This window comes from Sander lucioperca, chromosome 3 (genome assembly GCF_008315115.2).
Source record: "Sander lucioperca isolate FBNREF2018 chromosome 3, SLUC_FBN_1.2, whole genome shotgun sequence".
NCBI lineage: Eukaryota > Metazoa > Chordata > Actinopteri > Perciformes > Percidae > Sander > Sander lucioperca.
In genome coordinates this window covers 17,440,925-17,455,715 of record NC_050175.1, presented here as the reverse complement: position 1 = coordinate 17,455,715, position 14,791 = coordinate 17,440,925, and positions in this window count along the sequence as shown.

Here is a 14,791-nt window from a genome sequence, read left to right as displayed (position 1 = left end):
TTTATATGCATTGTTCAGTAATGATTGGATCAGTGCACAGATCTACATAATCAAACAGATTGTTAAATTTTAGGTGTTGAGAGGCGGCAGAGAGGTAGAGCGCTCTACTAGAACCTGACCACAAGGTCCCTGGCTCATAAATCAAATGCTGCCTCCTCTTTCCACAGCGTGCTGGGCCACAAATCAAATGCATCTTTCTAAGGTACGCTGTGTAGAACTATTGACTGGAGAGGAGAGGAGAGGAGAGGAGAGGAGAGGAGAGGAGAGGAGAGAAATCTGTTGTCTATTTTTCTGATATCCTTGTTTTCTTTCCAACCTCTTCTGATGTACCACCACCTCCCTCTTTTTCATTATCCCAGTGTCAGAATCATTGTGTCGCTTCCACATTATGTTTGTCTCTCTGCAAACATCCATCTCTCGATCTTCCCCCTCTTTATCTTTCACTCCAAACTCCTGTCTATCCTTGCTCTCTTTATCTCTATCGGTATTATCACAATCCCTGTATCTCTCTCCTTGCATCTCTTCCTCCTTGCAGCTTCATTCCTCTCTATCTCTTTCCCCAGCTCTCTGTCATCACTTCCCTCCTCCCTTCCCTCTGTCCTGCTTTCTCATCCCTTCATCCCTCTCGCTTTCCCTCTTTTGCCACAATTATCTCTGTATTAGTATCATCGCATCACTCCCTAAGTGGCATTACACCGCTTCCTCGCTTTATCGCTATTATTATCATCCCTATGTCATATTGTCTCTCTCCTGGTGTCATTATATCTATCTCTCTGGGTTTCCTCTCTTATCCTGCTAGAGTGTTAGGTTGTTTTTATTCCACCCACTCACCTCCTATATTTATCACACGCAGAACAAATACCACAACCTCTCTTTGTCTGTCTTTCTCTCTATCGCCATTCGCACTCTCTGTCAGCCCACTGTCAAACAGTTTAGGTAAATGGGACTGCAGTTAGATTCAAGTGTTTAGGCCATTTATCTGTTGCTCAGTGGAGATAAAATCAGGTCTCTGGAAAATAACATAAAAGTCCATCTATGCAGTTGACTACGCTGAAAACATGTTCTTCTGTGAAAGCAATTACTCTAAACACGTATTCATCAGTTTGGACTTTTCACAGCCATCACCCTGAATTGATACTGAAGAATTGAGACCAGCACTTTGGTCAATGCAACTTGCAACTAATGTGTTACAAAAAGAAAATCCTTCAAAATTCTAAACATTCACCTCTGTGTGTTTACTTTTTGGGGCTGAGATTACACTGTGAAAAGTTTGCTTGTGCTGACAAGTAAACAAAGTGTGAAAATGAATAAAAAGCCAACTTGCAAACTATTAAACACTGAACAAACAGTGTGGAAAATTCTTCCACGCCTCTCATTACACTTCAAAAAGTTGATCAAAGAGCCTACTTGTCAAACACATGATTAATATACTTTTAAGATGTAAATTAGATGACGTTAAAATGAGCAAAAACTGTAAATTAAATCTGTACTGAAGGTGATGAGCTAAGCGAATGGTGAGGTGAGAGACAACATGCCCAGTCACCGGTCACCATAACAATGGAATGAAGCAGAGACATGTATCATACCCCGTGTGACTGACACACACACACACACACACACACACACGCAGAGACGCAGAGGGAGAATCAAGGCTACGTCCAGAGTAAATCCCAAACAGTGTCAGCAAGTAATAGGGGTTGCTGTCTGAAGATAGCATAGATAGGTAGGATGGATAGAGTCTGTGTGTGTGTGTGTGTGTGTGTGTGTGTGTGTGTGTGTGTGTGTGTGTGTGTGTGTGTGTGTGTGTGTGTGTGTGTGTGAGTGAGCGAGAGAGGGACAATCAAAGATAGGAGACCAAAATAAGGACAAAGTGAGAGAGGTGTACAGGAGAGAATTGCATGTGATTGCATGTGTACTGTGTGTGTGTATCGTAAAATATTATCTTCATTTTTCATCATTCTCGCTTTGAAAAACAAACCATTTGACTTTCTGAGGGAAGCCACCACTCTGCGTCTGTAATCAATCATCCTTCAACCTACAACTCAATAGCTTTGTGTTCTGAATAGAATGAATAGAGATGATTCAAGGGATAACTAACTAACTAAAATAATAATTTGAGAGTACATCTGTGGCCTTACTACAGCCCTTGCTTTCCCCTGTGGTACTGTGGCTGTGCATCTAAACATAATACATCTTTCAAAATGTTTTACAAATTGTGATTGATGTACTTTTCAGTACAGATATTACTGTCTCTGCAGACGTGGTTGCTCACAAGCACCGGCTGAAATTCTGTCATTCCATTATTCGTATTTGCTTCAACAGTCTCAGTAGAGCAGCCCATGCCTGTTTGTCTGGGGCTTTGGGAGCTGCTGTCAGTCCGGTGATGCCAAAGCACTGGGGGCAGTTTTATGAAGTGAAGGAAAATGCAGTGCAGACCACGACAGCTCATTACTAAATGTGTCGGCACAGTCCAAAAATACAAGTACGAGTCTTGCAGATTAGGCATTTAAGGGTCAAATATTTAAAATGGCATGACTTCTCCCATGTGTAAACGTGTAGTCCAGCAACAATAAACAGGATTGAATGTTTTGAGTGTCAGTTTCGATATGAAGCAGTCCAGTCTACTATTTCTTGAAGTGCTTGCACCTTCATTCTTATTGACCAATGCACCCACCATGTCACTTTCAAAGGTGCCATGAAAAGTTGTCATCTGTCAACTATCACAGCATGAAGTCACCACTAAAGATTCACTGTTTTGCAGGTCTTTAAACCAGCATTCATGTTTTAGCCACTTGGGGGCAAGCTGTAAAGACAACACTGGCATATGACGAACTTGTTAGCAAACCATTGCCTAATTACACAACAGATACAAAACAACATTGTCATTCATTTGGAGTTGTGTTTCTGTCCACCTGATGAATTTAAGGCCGGCCGGGCACAGCCCGAAGAAGCTACGTGGCACCCCCCCTCTCCATCCCATGGGCCCACCACCTGTGGGAGGAACCGCTGGGGGCGGTTGCGCTGCCACACGGGTGGGAGTGAAGGTCAGGAGCCCCAAAGGACCAAACCCGGGTGGCAGAGGCTGGCTCTGGAACGTCACCTCTCTGTGGGGAAAGGAGCCGGAACTTGTGCGGGAGGTAGAGCGCTACCAATTAGATCTGGTCTAGTCTAGTCAAGTCTCGGTTCTGGAACTGTACTACTGGAAAGGGATTGGACTTTTTTCTTGCCCAGGGTGTGAGGCGCGGGGTGGGGAATACTCACAAGCCCCGGCTGAGCGCCGCTATGGTGGAGTTTACCCCAGTGGACGAGAGGGTTTCCGCCTCGGGAGGGGGGGGGGGGGACGACGACTATGACTGTTGTTTGTGCATATACCAAACAGCAGTTCCAAGTATTCAGCCTTCTTGAACACTCTGAATGTCCTGCGTGGGGCTCCAGTAGGGTACTCCATAGTTCTGATGGAGACACCTTGAGGGTTGTGTTTGGGAGGCATGGCCTCTCTGATCTAAACCCGAGCGGTCGTCCATTGTTAGACTTCTGTACTAGTCATGGATTGTCTATAGCGAACACCATATTTGAACATAGGAATGCTCATAAGCGTACCTGGTACCAGAGCATCCTAGGCCGAAGGTCGATTTTGTAATCGTATCGTCTGATCTGAGGCTGCATGTTTCAGACACTAGGGTGAAGAGAGGGGCGGAGCCGTCAACCGATCACCCTTTGGTGTTGAGTTGGGTCAGAGGGTGGGGAAAGACTCTGGACAGACCTGGTAAGCCCAAACAGGTAGTGCGGGTGAAAATCTGAAGGAGGCCCCTGTCCGACAGACTTTCACTCACACCTCTGGCGGAGGTTTTCGGGCATCCCTGTGGAGGGGCGGGAAGCTGTGGTCTCAGGGTCTTGGCTGCCTCAAGGGGCAGTAACCCTCGAACACCGTGGTTGACACCAGTGAGCAGGGAAGCTGTCCGACTGAAGAAGGAGTCTTTCCGGGATATGTTATATAGGACTCCGGAGGCAGTTGCAGGGTACCGACGGGCAAAAAGGGCTGCAGCCTCGCCGTGAAAGCGGTGAAGCATCGGGTGTGGGAGAAGTTTGGAGAAGACCTGGAGATGACTTTCGGTCAGCACCAATGTGCTTCTGGAAAACCATTTGCCTCCTCAGGAGGGGGAAGCATGGAACCATCCAAGCTGTGTAACAGCAGGCAGCACTAATCTGTATTGTCGCCCAAAAAATGAAAACCGGCAGCTGATTGGACGAACGCGTCACGTGGGTCTGGCTTTTTGTCAGATTTTGAGAGCCGTTGGTCAGGCTCATCCCGCTCATCATTTCCGGGTTAGTGCTCCACCAATCAGATTGGCCATTGAGTCTGACTTCCTGCCTTCCGATTCAACGTGTCAAATCGGCCCAAATGAAGGCCAACGTCTCCTCCGGCTGACGACGGCACAGAACACACGGAACAGACTCGAGTCACTGACCTCGCCAGACTGTCTGACGGCCGGTTATCGGGTTGGTGTTTCAGGGCCTTAACACGCCCTCTATGGTAGAGGCAGAGCTGGAGGACGATGGGAGATTGTTGTCAATTTCCCTGGTGGAAGTCACTGAGGTAATCATCAAACAACTCCACAGTGGCAAAGCACCCGGGGATTGACGAGATCCATCCAGAAATGCTGAAATCTCTGGGTGTGGAGAGGCTGTCTTGAATGACAAGCCTCTTCAATACTGCGTGGACGTTTGGGACAGTGCCTAAGGAGTGGCAGACCGGGGTAGTGATTACCCCATTCAAAAAGGGGGACCAGAGAATAGGGATGTCACGAGAACCGGTACTTCGGTACTAAGTCAGTACAATGTCTGTGTTGATAGAATAATGTTAGAAATAAAACTACCCTTGCATCGCATTGCAATAGTTATACTTTGTTCCCTGTAGTTGGTAGCATAGGCTACAGCAGCGGCGGAGTGATATTACCTAGGCTACTGAGAAAGCCGGTTTCCATGACAATCACACAAGTTTATTTACCTGCCGCTGCTATTTGCATGTAAACTGTCCGAGCTTAGATGACTTTTCTGTCAGCAATTACCTAAAGTTAGCGGTTAGCCCAGCCAGGTATCTACCAAGAGTGTAGCTATACCGTTAGCTAACGTTGTCACTCTCCACAATGCATTGAACTGTAACGTCATCTCCACTAACGTTGTCAGTCTCAATCTATCAGTAGCAGCTAGGCTAACGTTATGAAAGGGGCTAGCGTTATTAGCTAGAGTAGCCTACCAAAAGTTATTACCTGTTCATCAGTAGCTGTTGGTGCATCTGGAAAGACGGATGGAACCGCATTTGTTGTCAGTGACTTGTGGTCCTTTAGATTGCGGGGTTTTTCAAAGTCGTCTGGTCTAAAATGATCACAACACATTTGCCACTTAACTAGAGTCTTCACCTTGATGTACAAGCCAGCAGTAAGAAGCCACAGTTGGTTCCTTTCTGGATCTCCCAATGGAAATTGATGGAAACTTTGTGGTGCCCATCTGTTTGGTTTATTTTTACAATTTCTAAATGCACACTGAAACACCATGTTGCCTAGTCCTTAGTTTCCAATCCAATGCTTCAATACCACTGTACTAAGCTACTACTAGGTGTCCCGACTGGAGTGGGCTTCTCTGTTTACTTTTCGACGCAGTACTGCTAACCGGAGCAAAGTAAAATTCCGCCGCTGCAGAGAAACTAGTCCCTCAAAATGTAATGCGATCATTGAGATGCAAGGGTAGTTTTATTTCTAACATTATTCTATCAACACAGACATTTACATCGATAGTCTGGCGTTATTATTTATTTGCCTGTACTGTGGAGTGGGTAAGACTGTTTTTAATGGCAGGCTAGCAGATACTGTTGACTTGCGCTAGCCTAGCACCAGCAAACTCTGCAACTGGAAGGACTGGATGAAAAGTGTTGAAAACAGTCTCCACTGATAAATAACACACTGGCTAACTTGGAAATGAGGTCCCATGTCAAAAATTCTGAACCACCCCTTTAAGTTAACTTTAACCAGCCTGGTTCTATGTTAAAAACAGCAAGGGCAGATAGAAACAGACGTAACTAAACATGCTTGTTGTCTGGGAGTTACGGGTGAACTAATGGAAGACGGTACAGTACGCTGGCTGTGTGGTGATGTCAGGCCTGGGAGCAGCGGGCTGTCGGGTCCAGAAGACTGGCGTTTTCTCCTGATTACATGTCAATCTTGCTCTCCCTGCCCCCTCTACTCAAAATGTTATAAATATGTTACACGTTATAAAGGAGGACATGGGATTTGTTGTTTTGTTTTTGTTTATTACCGTGGTATCGAATTGGGTACTGAAGGGTGACTACCGTTTTTTTCAACCTGGACCCTATTTTCCTACGTTTTTGTGTGTAAGTGATTGATGGTAAGAACAATCTTTGAAATTGGTCCAGTATTAAGAGTCACCGGGCTGCAATGTAACCCTATGGGACAAATGTTCAGCGTCAGTTTGGTTTGCTGTTTTTGGCACTAAAAGGCTCAGATTATTATTCTGTGTCTGACAACATTATGGAAAGGATATCTACAGAGAAAGACCTTTTTAAAACCTCATTGAGACCTTTCTGTTTAACCAGAAACAGCTCTGAGGTAGCCAGCGCTAAACCCACCAGACTCCATTTAAAAAAAACTGTACTTTTAACGTGTATAGAGCATTAGTCAGTCAGTAGGGAGTTGGGTTGGGAACAGGAGTATTGCTGGTTCAAGTCCCCATACGGACCAAAGTATGGTAGTGGACTGGTAGCTGGAGAGGTGCCAGTTCACCTCTGGTATTGATGACTTAATTTCTAGTATCATGCTATCTGCCACTATTGTTGTGTTTTTTATAATGTTAAAATAAAGGAATAAATGTTTAAGCATTATTCTTGTCTTTCTTTTTTTACACACCGTGGTATCGACTTTGGTGTCGAGTATTGTGTACTTTTGGTGGTATCGGTACCGACTACTAGATTTTTGGTATTGTGACATCCCTACCAAAGAGTGTGTGCCAATTACAGGGGTATCACACTTCTCAGCCTCCCTGGTAAAGTCAAGGTGCTGGAAAGGAGGCTTCGGCCGATAGTCAAACCTCAGATTGAAGAGGAACAATGCAGATTCTGTCCTGGTCATGGAACAACGGACCAGATCTTCACTCTCGCAAGGATCCTGAAGGGGGCCTGGGAGTAAGCCCATCTGGTCTACATATGTTTTGTGGATCTGGAGAAGGCGTATGACCGGGTCCCCCAGGAGATACTGTGGGAGGTGCTGCGGGTGTATGGGGTGAGGGGACTATCTAATCATGGACAGGATATCGAAGCATAGTTGTGGTGGGGAGGGGTTGCAGCTCGGTGGGCTGGGGATTTCATCACACTCACTGGATAGGTTTGCAGCCGTGTGTAAAGCAGCTAGTATGAGGATCAGCACCTCTAAATCTGAGGCCATGGTTCTCAGCAGTAAACTGATGGAGTGCCTACTCCAGGTAGGGAATGAGTGCTTGCATTGTTGAAAATGTATGACAATCTATATAAGCATATAAAGAGAAATAAAAAGTAAGACTGGTGGGACCGGCCCGTTATGGGAATGGCAAGGATTGCGGGTGGCTTATGTGTATAGAGCAACGGCTTATACATTGTCCCATACTAGCAGCCTAAAATCCCGTATTTTATCTGCTTTTATATTTGTAACTGTTTTTAACTGCTCTTTAGTGTTTAATTTCTTATACTGCACTGTAACTTTTATTCCCGTATTTTATCTGTTTTTAATTTTTTTATCGTTTTTATGTAAAGCACTTTGAATTGCCCTGTTGCTGAAATGTGCTATACAAATAAAGCTGCCTTGCCTTGCCTTACCCCAAGTGAAGGAGTTCAAGTACCTTGGGGTCTTGTTCGCGAGTGAGGGGACAATGGAGCGGGAGATTGCCGGAGAATCGGCGCAGCGGGGGCGGTAACATTCACATTCACTTTACCACACCGTTGTGACAAAAAGAGAGCTGAGCCAGAAGGCAAAGCTCTAAGAACAGGTTCTGCGTATTCCCTTTAGAGTTGGAGTTTACTGCAGTTTAAACTGTCAAACTCTCCGGGCCTGAGTTTTCCTCGACACCGTGTGGTGCTCCTCAGTCAATGTAGGGAAACGTACAGATATACACAGAGCCAATGCAACTAGAAAAGATGTGACAATGAAAATCACTGATGCCGCACTTGCTTGCAGTGTTATTGCTGAAAAAAGAGGCAGTGTGCTCAATATTTAACTTACCCTTGGGATAAGCTTAGAAAGGAAAAAGGCCTACAAATTCCTTTGCATTCTTGAAAAGACGACCTGTAAATGCGATATGGAGAGCAAAGAGTCAGCACACGCACACGTGCGCGCACACACACACACACACACACACACACACACACACATTCTGACACAAACACACTAGGATCTTCTGCGGTCAAGGCTAGGTGGGAATATCAAATCCATGAACTCAGCAATAAGCTGAACGAGTGTTAGAGCGCAGCAAAGCAAAATGGGTGCTGCGAGCAAGCAATGGTAAGCAATCCTCTGTATATATGTTTTTTTGTGTGTGTGTGTGTGTGTGTGTGTGTGTGTGTGTGTGTGTGTGTGTGTGTGTATGTGTGCGTGCATTCATGGGTTGGGTGTATTCGGTCTGTATCTGTATGTGGTAAACTGTGCTATTATGCTGAGATGTTCTCAGGACTGGGTCACTCTTTCATTGCTGACAAAACACTAAAACACACTCAGCACCTGAAAGTCCCACAATCCTTTTCTTCTTCCTACTATATTCCGGCTTTCTCTCGCAACCCCCCCCCCCCACCTCCTGGCAATAAAGATATTTCTCATTTCTCTCTGACAGTGGAAATCAACGACAACAATGCAAACAAATGAAAGCGGTCTTTTAGCCCAAATTCATATGACAGTTAGCAGCGGATAACTTGTTTTTCTTTTCACTAAATAAAATCATCACTAAATTGCAACTCTTTTCCTCTATAATTTCTCACAGTTAGCAACTTTATTATTTAAAGACATCTTAATCGGTTTTGTCAAAGTTTTCATTTTTGTTTGTTTTGTGATTTTATTGTGAGCCGTTTCACATCAACGCCTATTATATTGTGCTTTGCTTACTGATAGTAATTTGAGAGGAAGAAATATTAAGTCTACAGATACATGATGTCACATTACAAACCCTATGTCACATCCTTGTTTTCTTAATAAGAATATCTTAGGAAGTAGTAGAAAGAGCAGGATATTTCAAACTGGGCCTGACAGGCTGAATCTTTAGGATTAAAAACATGTATATTTAAAAAAAGTCATAATATCTGCAAATGAGAAAAACAAACATAACAAATATTTACAAAAGTAAATGGGTTATTTGATCAAATGACAGATGTTTTCTTTTAACACATTAAACAAGTTGTTGCATACTTTTTTGCAGACACACACAAGAGAAAAGGAATCAGACACTAGTTTAGGTGTGTCGCTTTTATAATTGTATGATGATTTATATTACAATCTCTTCCTGCTGTGAAAATGATTCACTTATCTCCCTCCTTTCCCTTTCGCTCATCTGGCAATAACCATTATATCAGTATGAATGTTACAGTGTATGATTTAGATTTTATATATTTCAGTATCATTATTACTTCTAAAGTGATAAGTTTATAGGGAGGTTACTGTAACACATCATTTGACCAGGAGCTCTGACTGCTTGGTAACCAACCTACCCTGGAAAACATAATTTAAACCATAAAATTGATGTGAAATTTCCACAGTCAATTATTCGGTCGCACTTTATTTTACGGTACACTCATAAGACGTAATAAGTCATAATTTGTATCAAATTAGACCAAGATAGATATAATGTGGTCTTCATTATACAGTAAACAAACACAGTTAGACCCTAATTAGACACCACATTCCTAAATGATGCTGTAATTGGAAACTGCATGTAATGTCATATTAGACCCAAATTATACTATACTTAGGCACTAATTATTAAGTATGAAGAATTCACAACTTTATGTTCGGAGACGTTTATTTTAAAATTGAGGCGTGTTTACTTTCGCCTCATTCGCTTGCGCATATGGTTTCCACTCATCCTGTTTTTCTGTGCAGAAATCGCTGATGGTAAGTAACACTACTCCTGCTATAACGTTCATGTAGCACAATAACTAGATTCTCTGTATTTCCTGACATTGCAATGTTAAGCGTGTTCATGTGCCGCGGTAATACTGGTAAAGCTTGCTAGCCTGTTCTAAAATTAGCCCCGCTGGGTAAAGTTACTAAGCAAAAGTTAATGTTACCTGGCTAGCCTAGCTAGCTTGCTCTGTAATTTATTTTTGCTGTGAATGTTTTATCCAAAAGGAATGCAGATCTCATTTACATTACTCGTTAAATGCTTTTAATACTGTAATGCTGTGACAACAAGCAATTATTCTTTAAATTTTAATAAGTTATCTGGCAGCAGACTTTAGTTTTTTCTGTTCTTTCGTCCACATTTCTTTCTTTTGTTAACTGGGTAAAGTGAATTGATGAAATTTTGTCCACGTTTATTCGACAATAATCATGACTAAACATGACTGAGAAAGTGAATTTCACCAGTCTTGTTTTTCCACTGTTATTTGATCCTTCTTTGGATTTCGAAGTTTGAGTTTTTCCTTTATAACTTTTTGATGATAAGATATAAAGAGTTATCAAGGAATGACTCAAAATTCCTCAAATTTCAGATTCCGAATCAGTTTCTGAGTTTCTATTTCAGCTTTATTCGAGAGTCAGAGTGAAATGAACACTGGACCGGTTAACAAGAAACTTGACAATATGAAACACTGTATCTGCCTTTCCCCTGGAGAATACAGACATGCAAATAAAACCAGAAAAATACATTCATTCAGGCTATTTGCTTATTTGCATATTTCTCTGACAGATTGGCTTACCTCATATAACCTGGGTGTTTGTTGCATTGGTGCAAATGTGAAATGATTTTTATATGCCCCTTTCATTTGATTGCTTATCATTATTTTACTGAAAACATGATCAATATCAGTGCATTGTGTATTATGAACACATTGTAATTACTTATACTCCCAAGATGTCAATGTATTAAAGGAGAACTCCGGGCAATTTTTACGTTAATCTTGATCGCTATAAGTATGTGAGTACTGTCGATAGCAAAAAAAACGAGCTAGCAACATGGAGCTGATGTAGCTAATGCCGAGAGCTCCCACTTAGCTAAAATGGCAATTTTGGGGGCATAGCATAAAGAGTGCCTTTGTGCCTCTTTAACAGACACAAAATGCAATTAAAATGTCTGTGCAAAATGAACAGGGCCCTTACATGACAACAAGATGCGTTTTCAACTCAGACATTGTTTAAATTCACCTACCCTGTTAGCTGCTAGCTGCCGTCTGGGATGAGTGAGTGGTTCAGCCAGGCTTCGGTAATAATCATCAAGCAGCAGTTCTGTGTGTATTTGTAGCATATATATATATATATATATATCCATTTTGTGTGCGATCCATCTGGCGTTGGTGAATAGGAGTCTCTGCAGTGGCGAACTGTGTGTTAGTTGCCTTAGCCAGGCTAGCAGGCCCGACTGGCATCCTTCTACTTTCTCCCTGAATTCCCGCAGGACTTGTGCGCAAGACTACAGCCAGCCTCTTGTAACGCTGTTACTTTACAAGAAACAGGCATCATTTGGCCCGTTTCCATGTAGTTACATAGTCACTGATATGATCATAACCACTACAGTGCTCAATTACCTATTTTTGAGGGGGAAATAAACTTTTTTCGCCACAAAAATTTCGCCGCGAAAGCACGAACTGTCCTCTGGAGGACATCCACCAGACCAGCGGGCGCCCGTGGATTGTTGTCGGCCGCGGCAGGTGAGGAAGGCAGGGAGGAAGTAGAAGGATGCCGGTCGGGCCTGCTAGCCTGGCTAAGGCAACTAACACACAGTTCGCCACTGCAGAGGCTACTATTCACCAACGCCAGATGGATCGCACACGAAATGGATATATATGCTACAAATACACAGGGAACTGCTGCTTGATGATTATTACCGAAGCCTGGTTGAACGCACTCACTCATCCCAGACGGCAGCTAGCAGCTAACAGGGTAAGTGAATTTAAACAATGTCTGAGTTGAACACGCATCTTGTTGTCATGTAAGGGCCCTGTTCATGTTGCACAGACATTTTAATTGCATTTTGTGTCTGTTAAAGAGGCACAAAGGCACTCTTTATGATATGCCGTTTTAGCTAAGTGGGAGCTCTTGGCATTAGCTACAGCAGCTCCATGTTGCTAGCACCGATTCGGATCGTATTTTTTGCTATCGACAGTACTCACATACTTATAGCGATCAAGATTAACGTAAAAATTGCCCGGAGTTCTCCTTTAAGATGCATTCTGAATCTAGCAGGTGTACAGTGAGTTATGAGGCTATTACAGGTGATATAGGGCCTTTATTAGCTTTGTTTGCAACACTTTATCAGCACATTAAAAAGCAAAAACCTCCATAATTCACACAAAATTGGACTGTTCTTACAACAATTAAATTTGGGTCATTGCTGATGGAAGCCTTCAGGACCAGAACTTTTTTTTTTCTTCAAATTGATGAGTGATACACTGGATGTTTTAAGAAAGAAACAATTTGGTACAAATGACGACTTAAAGCCTGGGCTGTATCATCCCAAACCACAACATGTAGTTTTTAAACTGATGGCCAGAGACGGGCTAGGGTAATTCAGTTGTAAATAATTCAGCTTCCTTTCTCCTTCGAAATTAATTGGGTTCTGTCAATTGTAGCATTTACCTAATAAGTTACATCTGCAACGGCTCAGTATTTAACTGTTCTAACCAGATGTTTACTAGAGGTAAAGAGTTAGCAGGTGAGGGAAGTATATCCCTTATACCGTATATCCTCTATCAGGGCCTCTATGTATATAGGTCTTCGTTCCTGTTTTTTCTAGTCTCTTGAGTTTGTTGGTCCCTGTGGATTTTTGTGTCTCCTGTGTATATGACAGAGGGAGAGACAAGAGGTGAAGGAGATGGAGATGGAGAGAGAGATAGAGATGCTCTGCTGGGCAATTTGTGTGTTAAGTTAATGTGTGTCACAGTGCACAGTTAAAATGCATGAAAGCACCACACACACAAACAAGGCAGTATAACAGCTGCTGTCTGATGGTTGTGAATCTAACAAGGTGCTTTAGCTGGCCAACTGACCACCACAGCAATAATATGCATAAAGAAAAGGATCAGAAGAAAGATTTCAAGAAATTACCAGGAACTTCTCATTCACAGAAAAACACAAGAAAGAGAAATGAAAGGAGAGGTAAAGAGTGCAAAAGAGAGAGTGAGAGGAAGAGAGAGAGAGAGAGAGAGAGCGAGAGAGAGAGAGATGCAGTTCTTTGCATCTATGTATTTGCCTTTGGGGCCCTAATACTCTATATGCTGCAGTATGCTTATTCATCTGTTGGGACATTGATGTTTTACATGAGCTAGCAGACTGTGTGAGTGTGAGAGAAAGACACACATGCATACAGTAGGCAGAGAGAAAAAAAACTGGGAGAATATAAGTTAAAATGGAAATGGCAAAGATGCGAGAAAAGAGGAAGCGGGTTAAAAGTGTAAAAACAAAAGATAAACAGAGGCGGGGGGGCAGAAGGTCAGCAGGGGGGACAGGTAGAGTTAATGATTAGGAAAACACTGTAGATGTGGCTACAGGGACAGACAAAATAAAGGATGCGAAGAAGAAAAACAGTTAGTTGTTTGTTTTGTTTTATGTTTTTGTTTTTTTGGGGGGGTCTCGAGGGTGTTCTATGCTTTACAGATTGTAAAGACCTTAAGGGAAATTTGTAATTTCTACTATACAAATACAAATTGACTTGACTTGATAAAAGAGTAAAAGACAGTCTACTTCATCCAGGTGGAATAAAGTTCACTCTAACACAATTTCATTTGTTAAATAAAAGAAAGTATAAAAAAGTTGAGAGAAAGAATGAGAGAAAGAAAATTGAAAGGTTTGGTCTAATATGACCATCTTTTAATAAAGTGGCAGTTCTCATACAATATCCCATGCTGCCTTACAGAAATAGAGCAAATTATATTACTTTTATGGGATGGTGACTTCTTTCTTTGGTTGTCCAAATAATTAGGGCCCGAGCGCCGACAGCGGCGAAGGCCCTATTGAAACTGAAGGAATTATTATTATTTTTCCCGGCAAATTAATTGGCTTTTTGGGGGGCTTAACATATTCAAAAACTCACCAAATTTGGCGGTCGCATCAAGTCTGGTGAAAATTTACGTATTTTAAGGGTTTCGGGAATAGGCGCCCCAAAATGGCTCGCTAGCGCCCCCTACAAAGTTAAATAAATTGAGCCCCTGCAGTGCGTTTAATGTAGACTCACGAAACTTGGTACACATGTGTATCAAGTCAGGACGCACACAAAACGTAATTGGAGCCATATCCTAAACCCAACAGGAAGTCCGCCATTTCGAATTGAAAGTTCGAAATTAGTGCGATTTTGGCCATTTCCACATGTCGTACTTTAACGAACTCCTCCTAGAGACTTCATCTGATCAACTTCAAATTCGGTCTGTGCCATCTTAAGACGTTAAAGATGAAAAGTTGTTAAAAGAAAAACTTTTCGTCATAGGGTGTGGCTGTGGCGGGGCGGCCATTTTGTGTGTTTCGCCGCCGAAACAGGAAGTGGGTGTAACTCGAGTGTACATTGACCGATTGGCTCGAAACTTCAGAGTCCAACCCTGAGGACAAATAAAGGC